A 15,407-nucleotide genomic window follows, 5' to 3' on the forward strand; every position below is an offset into this window, starting at 1 on the left:
GAAATGTCTTTTATTAGAAGTTGGTTTAATATTGTGGTATAGAAGTTGTAATTGTGCGCTTCTGGACAAAATCTAATGCCAGTCTGACAGCGTGCCCTCAATCTTCAAATATTATGGTAAGAGCATTCAACATTTTTCATTGTGTTTCATATGTAATGTGTTGTAATAAAAGCTCGAAGTGCAGAAGCCCTCATATGAGTTGAAGCTACTTAGAAATATAATAGCTATCAGCATGTGACAGTGAAGCGTAAGGCATGATTCCCCTGAGAGGTGAAAAGTCACTGCATCATGACCCTGATGTTCATGTAACATCAATGAAAAGCTGAAACCTCATGGTGCTAATGACCCTTAGCTGTATGTGTACTGTATATGAGGTAGAATCTGCCTGCAAATAGCTAGTGTTGCTCTTGTGTATGGGTCTTGGAGTAAAAATACCACAAATTGACAAGATAGGATGAATAGTTTGTTGGTCACAGACCATTTAAAACGTTGAATTAAGTTTCTTAATGTTAAATGAGGATTCTTTGCATTGTGAGTAATTATACTATCTTAGAAAGGGTGCAGGGTTCAGTGAGGTGCTAACCAGGGAGGATGTCTTTTTCACGAAAGGACAGGCTGTTGGTCTTCACCTGGTACCGAGCTGTCACCTGTGGCTCCAAGAAGCTGTAGCAGGCATAGTGGCCACACTATTACTGCAATGCTATATGGGAAACCGAGGCACATAAGGCATCGTGGTCATCTACCGTAGCCAGTTTTTTTTACTTGCGACTGGTCTCCATACCACTGGGATTAAGCTTTTAAGGCTAAGAGAGTGGAATGGCACCAGGGCAACGGTTCAACCACATTAAATTCCAATACCCACACACACTCAAGACCACATACTTAACTCCTACCACTATATTCTTTCTTTCTTTTCTAAAATGAAAAATAATAATAATAAAATAAAGAAGTAATTTTGTTTCAGATACATCAAAGATGGCAGTTTTTTCATTGCATGGAGAAGGTTTCCATTCTTTCACAAAGTTTTCATTACAAATATCCTATGAATGTACTGGATTGCAATGAAATTTCATACACGTATAGCACTGAAAACAACTTTTCAACCATATCTATAAAAAACCCCCACACACATCGCATTCCCCTGTGGACATATTTATATGATCGTTCACAATGCAACATGGCAGTTGGAGCATCGACCTTAAAAAGTACACGAGGGGTTTGGATTATAAAAAGGCACATCATTTGTTAGTTTAGTACAGTAAGTCGTTTTTTTTTTAGTCCATGCACAATACAACACTCATCATACACTCTTACCAGTGCCTACACTGAAATCTGCATCCTACTACAAGTCAAGAGTCAAGAAGCTATTATAGTCACTTGAACCACATATAGCTGATGCAGGACCATGGTGCCTCATAAAACATATAACTACACGAGACAACACAGAACTAATTATGTTACACATCCAGAGATAAAGTGCCTGTGAGCAAATGTGTGTAAACAATTCAATTAACATACAATTCAATTTTATTTGTAATAGCGCTTTTAACCATGGACATTGTCTCAAAGCAGTTGTACAGAGCATAAGAAATATAGAACAAAAGTGTTAATAAGATTAATATTAGACTTATATTTCTATTTATTTGTATTTATCTCTATCGAGCAAGCATGAGGTAGCAAGGAAAAACTCTCTTAGATGGTAAGAGGAAGAAACCTTGAGAGGAACCAGACTGAAAAGGGAACCTCATCCTTATTTGGGTGACAGCAGAGAGTGTGAATTATCATAAAAACCAGAGAGTGTGATTATGAATAATGTCCTATCTACAGTCATATACAGCTAGTTGGTGTTGTGTAACCAGGATGCAACTCACAAATTAGCTCAGTTCATTATAGAATCAACACCAACTCCGCCATACTAAAGCCTTCAAATGCTCAATGATGGAGATACAGCATATGCAGAATGTTATTTTGTGTACTGAATAGAAAAAGTCCACTTGGGGTTGGCATCTTCTCTTTGCATGTCCGAAATCTTCATGAAACGTAATTTAACTGGAGCTGGTACATCTCTAGATGCCTCAGGATTCGTGAAGGGTTGACCTACCGTGCTGGGCAGTACACTGTTTTGTAGTAAATAAGGTGCATGAGGGAGATTCAATATAGTAAAAGTATTGTAGCAGCAGTTACTGGCCATTACACTACCTATAACACAATGTGGTATACACACATGGCTGCCCAAGACTCCAACTCCCATAACATGTGGTTCCTCTCACCTGACTACTGATCAAACACACCTGAACTCTATCACACAGATTGTACTTAAGGACTCTAAGCACACTCACCCACCTATGAAGTATACACTCTGTGCTTTTATACCACTTGTGTGTAATCTAGCCATAATCTCTCCCACAATCTTTTTTTTTTCTATATCATATTTCTTGTTTCCTCAATTCTGATTTTTGCCTTGCCCACACGTGTACATCGGCCGACCGTTGCCTATTTTACAACTTTAGTGTTTACATCACATAGTGGATCGGAAGCTTTCTGAATAAAGCTGTAGTGTGCCTGCATTTGCATCTGGATCACCTAACAGTTTGCAGTCGATAGGGAGCTTTACCGTTAAGGTTAAGGTTTCCTAATGTCTGGAAGGTTGTAAGTTCAAATCCTAGAAAAGGTAGTGCTTATAGAACATGGAAGCCAACAATGTATTTGCTTATTATTATTATTATTATTATTATTATTATTACTACAGCAATTGCTACTGTTGCTGTTTTGCACACATTTCAAACCACCACCAACTGCAAGTGTGTGTGTTTACAAGAACCCATCTTTGTTTACAGCTCTATTATTTTTGCACATTGCACTGTATAATATATTATACCGAATGTATACTGGTCGGCGCTATTTAGTGTATTTTATGTATCTGTCCTATACTGTTTAGTTTTGTATTGTCTGTTTGCACTTAATGTGGCTAGGGTAACTTACCTTTAGTCCTTAGCTCTGTGTTTTATGTAGCACAAGGGTCCTAGGGAAACGTTTTTTCATTTCAATGTGTACTGGTACAGCTATATGTGGTTGAAATGACCACTTTTCTTTGTTATTCTGACTTTTAGAGGCAAGATTTGCTTTAAAAACACATGGTTGGTCCCAATTCATAGCCCTAAAACCCTGGACACGAGTTTCAACAATACAGATTTTATATTAATTAGAAGAAAGATGAAGCATTCAGGATTGCTGGACAAAAAGTAGATGTTTTCACAGTGGGCAAACTCAGCAGTTAGCAAATCACAGTAAAGTGAAGTAAAGAGAAGCCATATGGAGATACGTGGCATCAACATGGAAGATATGAACAGCAATGGGGACATATAAAGTTTTTATATTTTTATATTCTATTAGTGTATTCTAATTATCTAGAAGATTCTTTAATTATTTTAATTACATTTGAAATCTAGTTATTTGAGTGGAACATAAAAACATTTTTTGTTTGCTTTTCCCTGGGATGGTTTAAGTTTGACTTAATTTACATAAAAATCTCTATTTTTAAGGTTTGTATTTTCATTTTAGATGTCTTAAAAGGCAAATCTTACCTCTAGCAAAGTGTAACAAAGAATATATATTGTCAAAAAATGACAACGTAGAAAATAGTTAAAATAAATCCAGTACTTCAAACTCATTTTAATTTAATTCCATTTAAATGTTGTAGATATTGATCTTTTTGAGCAAGACCCTCAAAACCAGGCTGTCTAAGCTTGAATTTAATCATGCATTATTTGTAATTTCCTTCACCTAAAAGCATCTGTCAAAAAATAAATGTAAAATAATCAAGCACAAAACACAAACATACTTTACAGCAATGCACCTTTACATTTGGGCAAAATGTGCAGCAATCCAAACCCTTCACAAAATGTGCTACAAAGAATCATCCTTTAGCTCTTTTATTTCAGTGCAATGAAATAGCTGAGAGGATGAGTGTTATGATGCCAGATGGCAAGCCAATGAGGGATGAACCAACCTACTGGTGATACTAAGTGAAATTTAGCATTGAGAACCCCATCTGGTTGATGTGCCCTCCAGGGATGAGGTGTTCAGCTTTTACCCTGCACATTTAAAGACATGCACAGAGCTTTCAGGTGTCTGGCAACTGTTAGCAGTATACTTGATTACTCAACTGTGCAGTCGAGGTCGTAATTGCAGAAGGCATTTAATCTCCCTTTCCTGGGCACCAACTAGAGAGCAATGACACAAGAACACTGAATATAGCCGATCATACAGCAGTGAAAGACTATTTCTAATGCTGAATGACTGGAGGAAGAAAGTGTGACAGTGTAATTTTTTTGTGTCTGTGTCTTGAAGGGGAAGAGCCGGGATTGGGAGTGTTTGACAGTAATTTAAGCAGGAAAAGATTTTGTGACTCTGGGATCAGGCTCACACTGCATTCCTGTTCTGGTAACACTTTAGCATCTAGGATCTTATTCTTGGGCGATAGTTAAGCATTTATCCTAAGAACCAGGATTTTGTCTTACGTGTCAACGCGTGAAGTTTTCAGTAAAGATTTACAAGAAGCTGGGATCAGCCATATATATTATATGGCCAATAGTTTGTGGACACCCATGTGTTTTCCAGGTTTAGTCTCCCTTTGCTGTTATAAAAGCCTCCACTCTTCTGCAAAGGCTTTCTGATAGATTTTAAAGCATGGTGGTGGAGATTTGCCCATTTATCCAACAACATCTTTAGTGATGTCAGGAAGGATGTCTGGGGCACAGTCAGCATTCCAGTTCATCCTACTGTACAGGTGTTTAGTGGGGGGTTGAGGTCAGGGCGTTGTGCAGGTTCTTACTCTCTAACTTCGACAGACCATGTCTACATGGACATCAAACTATGCATAGGAGCATTGTCATGCTAGTACATTTTTGGGTCTCTTAGATCAGGTGAAGGGAAATTGTAATTCTACAGCATACAAAGACGTCCTGTAGATTTATGTGCTTCCAAAACTTTAAAAGACAGCACTTAAAGACAGAAGTTGTGTACCTGCCTACATCAGATCTTGTTTTCCAACTGTAATATAAATTATGATTCTGTGGCTGTTGTCTGTCTTTACTGGTATGCACAAACTCCTTAGGGGTTCCTGCAGTGCTAGCTGTACAACTTTTTATTTAGAATATGCTGATTCGCTGACATCAAACCTCGTTGCCATAATAATGCTCACTACATCCATGATTGAGATGACTCTATGCTTCAAGGAGGCTTATAGAGCATTCAAATCTTCATGCCTTGGAACCCAAAAGCCTGCACATGAGTCAACTGAGTTGTGATTGACTGCTTTGACTTTGTCTATTTGTCTTAAACATTCTGATTTTGTCTTCACAGTTCACTATTCACACCAGAGAGGTTATATAAAATCTATAAAACAGAAATACATGTAAATGTGGTTCATGGTTTGTTGAGAAAGGGTCAGTTTGTTCTTATGTTGATTTGCTCTGCTACAGTATTTATGTGTCACATTTTGCTGAGTCTGCATTTGGACCACGAACCACTGTTTGACCAGTGTTTTCACCAGGTTACAGTGATCACATTTAAGACAACCTAATTTACCTTCTCATCTGCATTATAGATCCACTGCCCATGCACCCAGCCATTGTATTTCCTATTTTCAGCATATTGCAACAAGGCCTAAGTGAGTAACGATTCATATTTTATACAAATTTTGAATACAAGAAACTTAATGCCATCCAGAAGACCCAGGTTTTGACTAGGTTTGAACTACGAAGGACAGGAACTGGTTGAATAAGAAATTATGGGAAATCTTAACACATACAGTAATGCTATACACTAATAGTAGTCATCATGCAAGTAGGTCCGTTTACATGGACACTTTTTAATCAGATCAGACTGAATTCAATCAGATTGACGAATCCGATCGCAGCGTTTACATGAACGCGGTATAAAGTAATCAGATTGTTATGCGCGTTTACATGACACATGCGCACAGTCCACGAAAACAGGATTCCCGCCGTCCCAGGATGGACGTACTAGCGCCCGCCAGTTTTACCTACAACAACATCCATATGTCATTCTTGCATCATTGCACATGCGCAGAACTTTCCAGGAACCTAGTCCATCCGATTAAGTGTTTACATGTCCTCTCGATCGGACTAAAAATGGTTTAAACCACCCTTTACCATCCGATTGACGTGTTTACATGACACTTTTTTAATCTGATTGTGCTTCTAGTCCTGTTACGATCGGATTGCAAGTGTCCATGTAAACACACCTAGTGTTAGCAACAAAATAGAATACCAGCGCTGACAGTTCTTTAAACTACAGTTTGCCGTGTGCGAATTTTCCATTTACCACTTGAAAAAATATTAATAAATAATTGAATTGTCCAGAACAGACAGCCTAAAAAAAAATACAGGAAAACAAGCATTTCCATCATTTAAGGATTAGATAGAATATAAGAGGGTGTAGAAATATTACCAGTTGTGCTGAAAGGAACTGGTAACAACAGTCACAGGATATTGGATATTTAGTTGAGCTAGATTCTGCAATGAAGTGCAGTAAGCAGTTAAAACCATAAATAAAATAAAAACCATAAATAAATATGTGTGCATAAATAAAACTATATCATTGCGTTTTTAATATGATCCTTTTACAAATTGTTTGTCTAATATCCAAATGGCCAACATTTCCTCTGTTAATCTGCTGCTGCTTAAAGCGTCTAAACATATCTATGTTCTGATGAGTGCAAGAGATTCAACAAATGCAGAAGCAGTAAGTTTGAAGTCTCCAGCAGAAATGGCTGTGGCTTTACTAGAGGTAAAGGCTGGCTAAATTCAACCCATACTCTTCAATATATTTGTTGTTTTAATTCAGCCATTTCATATGACATTTCATTCGAGTTTATGGGTGGATACATCACATTTTTTAATTAACCCATCTCTAAATGATTCTTCTGAATGTAAAAGATAACAAATAACAAATATGGTTTATTAATTTTTAAAAGAAATTACTAGATGTTTTGCATGTCCTGAATTATGTCCTTTACTGCCAAGTTTGACTGACAAGTCTTGTATACCGGCACTTCCATCCTTAATTGCCAACTTGACAGAACACTCTGCCATCTCATGGATGTTGCAAGAAACATTAGTGCCAAGCATTAGGAGGACAGGGCCACATTGTCCGAGAGCAAGAAGAGCAAATTTATCTACTCACCACCCAGATGGGCAGCTCTGAGCTAACACAACTTCACAAGCTCCACTGCTGGCAAACTCCCAATCTGTACCTTTGGATGGTGAAGTATACCGGCTACTACAACACACTAAAATAGCCCAGTTCATTAATTTCCTCATTAGGCATACAATTTTGCCATCAAGCTGCTGGTGGGAACAATCATGTGTACCATTTCGTAGTCAAAGAAACCCAAGCTTTGGAGGAATACATTAAGGAAGTCCTGAAACAGGGGTACACATGTCCTTTCACATCTCCAGTGTCCCCCAGCATCTTCTTTGCAGAGAAGAACGTAGGTGGCTTCTGACTGTGTGTTGACTACCAAAGCCTTGATCAAGTTGTAGTGGTGGACACTTTCCTATCCTTTGCCTTTACCTCTGGCAGCTCTTGAACAGCTAAGCAAGGCCAAAATCTTTACAAAGTTTGACCTATGCAGCAAATACAACCTGGTTCATGCTTAAGAGGGTGTAATGCCATAATCCAAATCTTCTTTGTCAGTGTTTAAATGCTTTATAAAGGACATGTGGGATATCCTGGGAAATTTGTCATTGCATATATTGATGGCATTCTTATATACTCCCTGGGTCATGTGACACATCCCGCATGTCAGAAAGGTGTTGTCCTGGCTGCTCCCAAACCATCTTTGTGTTAAGGGTGAGAGATGAAAAATTCCATGTACAAAAAGTTGCATTTCTGGATTATATGGTGCTAATGGACCAGGACAAAGTCACTCAAAGGCCAGTCCCTACAATAGTAAAGAAGCTGCAATGCTTTCTGGATCTCACCATTTTTTTATTGAAGCTTCTTCAGAGGATTTAGCATCATAGCATCCCTGTTAACTGCCTTGCTGAGAAAAGGTAACAAATGAATGTGGTGGATCCCAGCAACCGACTGTGTCTTCACCAATCTCACATCAGCTCCCTTTCTAAAGCATCCAGATCCATCATAACCCTTCACTGTGGTGTTCTTCTTGAGGAAGCTGACCCCAGCTAAGCAGAATTATGCCACCAGTAACTGAGTGTTCCTCACTTTTAAGCTGGCCTTAGATTAATATCAACACTGGTTGCACCTATTCCTATACCAAGGGACTTGAATAAAATGGGCTTCACCCTATCCTACCACCCCAGCTCCAAGAACACCAAGGCAGATTCCCTGTCTCAAGTATACCCAGCTCCCCCTCATGTCCTCCACATCTGGCTAACACTCACAAGCCAACAGCCAGGTACAGAGGGTAAATAAGGAGATTAAAGTAGGAGGAACAATTCTTCCCATTGGTGGAATATGCCAAGCACTCTCTTTGACTTTCTTACAATGTGTCCCAGGGTAATGTGTCCCAGCTGCCATTGTTCCCTTAGAAAGATCTAGAGCTACATACATCTTATTTTAAGGGCCTTGCTCAAGGATCCATGGATAGCAGCTTGACAGCGGCGGGATTTGAACACATGACCTTGCAAAGCAGATGTCCTAACCTACTGAGTTATCACTGTCCACTGCTTCACCAAAGGCTGCAGAAAGAGAACTTTGGGTTTGGCATTGAATATGTAATATCAATGCTCGAATTGGCATTGAACTCAAGCTCATTCAAAACTACAATACAACCTAAAAACTACAGACTACAGCTCAAAGCCATCATGGAAACTCTCATGTTTGTGTTCTTCACACACTTTGACTTCAACCTATCCTACCATCTACAAGAACACAAAGGCTGATACCCTGTTCCAAGTATACCAAGCTCACCCTAATGATGTCACTGAGGAGTGTATCCTGCCTGGATCCCACTTTGTGTTGGCCCTGAACTGGGACCTAGACATAGAGATTGACTATTGCATTGGTATCTGTCATGTCAGTTCTGAAATTGGATTGAACTCCAATTCCAGAGTGTGATCTAAAACACGGCTGCCATGGAATATAACTCACAGCCATCACAAACACACATGTTCATCCAACTACTGATTGCACTCAGTATAAAATCATGTTTGTTGATTACCTGACTGTTGCCTGCAACTTGAACTTGCTCCTGGATTATGTCTTTCTTTTGAGTCTTGTATACCTTCTGTTCTTACCTGCCAACCTGACAGTTTACTCTGGGTTCTCTGCTTTCCTCCCACATCTCAAGACTATTCTGTGGGATTAGTTACTTTAAATTGTGACCTTGGTATGAATGAGCATGTGAATGTGTGTGTGAGCATGGTGTGCTGCAATGGACTGGAGACCCACCCACCTTATTCCCAGTGAGATTCACCATGACCCTGGCCATTATAAAGCTTACTGAAGACGAATGAATGAATAAAGATTCACACATACTAAGGAAATTGGAGAAGCCATTCATAATAAGTGCTTTGCCTCTCTCCCAGCATAAACACAATCCAAACATGTCCAGAATACCAAAGAAGATCCCTTTTAGTTTCATTTACAGTAAACAAAGTGCCAAGTAGATCATAGGTAATTTGTCTGTAGATTCACTGGGCATGTTATTGAACACGGCTGTGGGAATATGACACAGCAAGAGAAGAAAAAGAGAGCCAAATCGTCCCGTGCGACTCTCCAGGCGGAATAAACAAGACCCATCATGTTACATCCTTTTATGTGTAACACTGTGGTGTCCAGAATGTGGCTACTCTTCATTGGTAAAGCAGTCAGGTAGGCATTGAGCCCTCTGTGAGAGACCCACTGCTGGGTTTCCGCTTTCTCTCAAAGCCTCAGGACACGTTGATGTGTGTGTTGCTGGGTGATCAACAAAAGATACTCAGAGGCCATTTTGATGGAAGAAGAAACTCAATAGGGAAAAGCGAGAGCAAAACAAACAGGTTCTGATTCTCACAAAACAAGAGCAGCAGATATCAGAGTAACGGTAAACATGAGGCCATGTGCTATGTATTTACTGAGAAAATGTCATATGAGATGAAGACACATTGCACCAGAAAAAAATGAAAGAAATACTAGATCACACAAATAACTACGCAGATATCAATGAAAATAACACCCTGTCATGCTGTGCAGCATATTTAACCAATATGACACAAGCAAAGATGCTGCTGTACTGAATATCAGCCTAGCTGAGATTCAGCCATAGGCTCGAGTGCCACAAGTCATTTCAAATTAATTACAAATTTAGCATAAATTTGTAATGAAGTGTTTCTGAATTGGTATTGGTGAGGCACTCATTTGCATAATTTATGATTTTACGATGAATTATTATAGAAATAAAGTTAAAAAAGGTATGTAATTATGAGCAATGTACATCTGGAACTGCAGCTGGGTCCTGGAAATTAAATCAAGATGATTTCTCACACCTTGTAAATATTTTTAGAAGAGCCGTATTAATTTATTTTACAGGAAGACACAATAGACTATTTAAAACAAAACTGTGAAGTTATATTATTTATTCTTATCTTAATATTTGAAAGACCTTTAAAAATTTTTTTGACACGTCTTTCTCATACCTCCACTGGCAAAATCTCACTGGCAGCTCAGAGGTTAAGGTTTTATGCTAGGGACCAGAAGGTTGTGAATTTAAATCCCAGAGAGTCACTGTTGAGCCCTGGAGCAAGGCCCTTTATAGAATTTTATTTTTATATCTCTTTTACTGTTACGATTGTCTCAACAAGCTTCACAACCCCCAGTGAGCAAGCCAAGGGCGACAACAAGGAAAAACTCTCTAAAAGGAAGCCAAGAAGGAAGAAATGAAAGAGTTATTTTTGTTTATACCATGGCCATGGAAAATTCACATTCATGATTAGTTTGCTGGTGTCCATTAATTCTTAATATATTTTATATGAAAAATATAATCACAGTTCTAAATCGATACTTCTTGAACCATGATAGTAATGTTACCATGACAACAGGCAAATATTTACTCTTCACTATTATCTTAAAGGACAATAGGAAAAATCATGGAGGAGGATAAGTAGCTATTTTCATAGGAGTCTGTTATGAGGAAGTCATAATAGTGAATAGTGAATAGTAACTGGTAAATGGAAAAAGGAGAAATATGCTTTACTTGAATCATTATGCATTAAATAATAAAATTCAAGTTGGTCATTTTTACTACATCTGCCCAGCTATTTGCTAGGTTTGAATTCTGCCTCACTTGTAAGTCACTTCATATAAAAGTATCTGCCAAGTGAATAAATGAATGCACATTATAAGAGGGTAAAAACAGTCAGGTATGGATGGTTGTTCCAGGTGATTTCAAATGTCAATATGACATGAATTGATAATTGCTTTTTTCCCCACAGATGAGAAGGTCCAGATCCGATTGGTTGACAGCAAGCTCCCCTTGGGCGAGTCTTGCTGTTTCTCTATTCACAGTAATGGAAGTGGACAGAAATGGATTCACCAGGCTGGGCTTTGTATCATGAGTTAATGACTTTTTCTGGATCCTGAGCCACCTGCCTTCACCAGCTGCCTAAGGAAAACAAGTGTGCAGTGCACAAAACACATCACCTTTTCCACTTTTCAACCTCTCATCTTTTGTAATAAAGCTTGAAACTGCTTGCATGCTGACACATATATAAAGTCAATTTAGATTCATAATTATGGCTGTCAGTGTTGAATCAGTGACCGAGACAGCAACATAATGTCAGCATGTTAACGCATTTGAAACCAAAATGAACACATGCAATCAGAAAAAAATCGAAAAGGTAATACAATACAGTTGTAATATGTAAATATGTGTTGCTAAGCAACAGGGCCCTTGACTCTTTTCTGTAAGGTGTGTCCGAATCAGAAGGCAGCTGCCTTGCTGCCTATTCCATCTCATGTCACTTGTCTTATAAGACAGCAGTACAATAGCTAGGAAGGTACCTGTAAGGAAAGTGTTGTACATCAACACGTTGCTTGGTTACTGTCATTAACCCAAGAAATTTATTAGGGAAGTATTATTGGGGAAAATAGAATGAATATTCTCTGACCACGCAAGCAATATCTTACTAGAAACAAAACCTTTAAAATAAATGAAATCTGATCGCTGTGTCCAGTGTTGACAGGTTGTATTGCAATATTTGTAGGACAAATTGGGCAGAAGAAGATACAGCAGAATGCAGTATTCTATGCAAAGACATGACGCAGTACCTTTCTGCACCCAAGTACAGCCTTAATAGCTTTTCAAATTTTCAGACACACCCCATGTGTGTGAGGCCTCCTGTGAGTTTCCTTCATCATCCTCTCAAGCTGGATTCATTCCAGTTTATAGAATTTTAATCAAGTGTCTAGATTAGGCTTCAGAGGTTAATCCAGTTTCAATAAAACCTCAATGTTAGCTGCATCCCACTGACCTTTAATTCTTTTATTTCATTAGACAATAAAATAAATTAAATTGTAGTATTAAATGGTAACTTTATCCCTATTCAAGCTACTTTGAATGCATGCTTATATACTAGATTAACATTTAAAACTTTGGAAGTTTAACTTTTTTTTAAGTAAACTTTTATTTAATGATGATGATGACAACCCATTTATTCAATATAAACCTTCTCATATAGTGTGAGATGTAGATGTAGTATGCATTCATATTTACATGTAGTATAGGTTGTCACATTCTCACCCTTAAGTCATTGTAAGCTAGTACTTACAGCGTTATAAACACTATATATTATAGTTAAAAAGCCAGAAAGTCCTTTATTCTGATCCTATTTTGGTGAGTTTGTGTACAGTGTACAGCAAGACTGCACAATAATATCATAATCTTAATCCATTTTCTGAATTCATGTTTCTGACACAGAAGAGGTTCGTTAAAGTTAGCTAAATGACTAGCATTAGACATTGCTTTTTTTGCATACTGTGAAAGAATACCTTTTTATTATTTTTATTATATTTTTTTGTTTAATATTTTCATTTTCTTAATACTCAAAATGAGAACATAATGTGATTTAGGATTTTTATACCCAAATAACTTATTGGTTGCCATGTATATAACAGTGCCAAGTTAGAGATTAAATAATTAATTGATATAGCTCAATGCACACTCTGCAAAATACAAACCTAACCCTGACTACAGATTTGAAATGCTTTGTGTGTTTGGTTCATTGCAGCAGCTTCTAACTCAAAGCCCCTAGGATAGCAGTGACTGCATAAGGATTCTGCAGTTTCTTCAGATCAGTGCAAGTGGGATGAGGCTAATCTTTTACTGCAATGTGTCACACTTCCCAGTGATCAACCAGCGTATTCTGTGCCAGGCTTGATTTGTGAGAGTCCATAGCTCAGAGATTCTAATGTGACCTAATTTTCCATTTTGCATATACAACATGCATCATTCATTCATTCATTCATTCATTCATTCATTCATTTTCATTAAATCATCTGGTCAGGGCAGATCCAGAGCCTATCCAGGGAACCTTGAAAAAGCCCCATTAAGCCACAGAGAGAATGAGTGAAACACCACACAGGCAGAAATCCAAACCAGACCAGGAACCAGATTGAACTGGGACCTTAAAGGTGTGAGGCAGACCAACCAAGCGTCCCAGCACAGCATGCCCTATAGCCTAACAGTTAATTCACTGTTTTATTCTTGGTGGGAGAAAATTATAGGAAATTAATGTAAGAACTAAGGAACATGGCAACTCACCACACATGGAGACCTACTCAGTCTCTGTTACTGTCAGCTAACAACTTGTCCTTTTCAAAGACCAGAACTTGTTGTGTAGCACCTTTTTTCACTCACAAGTATATAACAGGGTTCCATTCCTCAATGTCAGCAGTACTGTATCCTAATCATTTGACAGAAAAATGAGCTATTCACTAAAAAAAGGTCAGCAGATAAACCTTACACCTCCTGCTCTGCTATGTGGAGAAATGCCACAACAATATAACAGTTAAAAGTACAGATGTTGTACAAATCTAACAAGAAAGAACTTCTATCATGTTGTGACATAAACGTTCTTAGGATATGACCTTTGGCTTTATAATATGCAACTGGGAGCAATTATTAAGGTGAATGCATACAACATATCTATGGCTTGCTTGCTTTTTCAACAGGGTTATGAGCAGGCTTTATGCACATTTAAATCTGAGCATAACTTTATTATTAGTTTATATCTTTATAATTAGTTTAGCAGTCAAACAGTTATCTTCATTATCTTAGTTATCTTAATCAGTGATCATTTGAAGACTTCAGCAGGAAGGAATTTAATGAACTCAGAAATGATGCTGACCTATTAGTTGATCAGAAGCTCTTGGTTGCACACTTGGTTTCCACTTGACTATTTTACTGTCCAGTGTCACCCGAATGAGGATGAGGTTCCCTCCTGAGCCTGGTTCCTCTCAAGGTTTCTTCCTCATATCATCTCAGGGAGCACCATTACCTTTGGCTTGCTCATTAGGGATAAATGTTAGGAATAAATACCAATTTAATTTTAAACTTGGTCATTTTTATTCTGTTTTTATATTTCTGTCAAGCTACTTCGAGACAATGTCCATTGTTAAAAACACTATACAAATAAATTCAGTTGAACTGAATGAATTACTTCTGCTAGTGTATTTTCTATTTGCACATAGGTATACCCACAATTACAAATAATTTCTTATTTTCTTCTTCTTCTTTTTTTTTTTGCTTGTAGTAGAATGTACGACGCTCCTTCTTTAAAGCAACTATTTTATTTTCTGATATCATTGTTTTGTTTTGTTTTTCTAATGTTTCAGTTACAGTTCAATGAATTAGATGTAGATGCAGTTTGTAGAACTGGCACTCAAATCTGTGATCGTTTCTATAAAAGGTGATAGAAAAGGACCATTGTTTCCTGCATGTGCAGGGCGTTAAGAGCCATAATTTAAACAGTGAGTGGAGTAGGCTGTTAGAAGAACATTACAGTGGACCTCACAGCTGGAGCTTTATTTCCTATTTTTTAAATAAAAAAAGGGCAGAACAATAGTGTGGGGGATAAAATATATATATAGTTTTTTTTAAATCACTCTGAATTTGCAAGTATGGAGAAAGCTAACAATTGGAGAAGCAAAATTCACTTCAGTTAAATTTTATTTAAATAGTGCTTTCAGTAATGGACATTGTCTCAAAGCAGCTTTATAAGAATTCAGAGTAAAAGGGAACAGAGCGTGTGATTAAATAATTTCCTTTCTACATCTGTATATAGTCAAGTAGAATTGTGTACCCAGAAGCCCGTGAGAAACTTATACGTATAAGCATCAGTGAAGTTTCTGAATTCATTATAGATTTAACTAAATAAATT

The sequence above is a fragment of the Hemibagrus wyckioides genome, linkage group LG21 (assembly GCF_019097595.1).
Source record: "Hemibagrus wyckioides isolate EC202008001 linkage group LG21, SWU_Hwy_1.0, whole genome shotgun sequence".
Classification (NCBI taxonomy): domain Eukaryota; kingdom Metazoa; phylum Chordata; class Actinopteri; order Siluriformes; family Bagridae; genus Hemibagrus; species Hemibagrus wyckioides.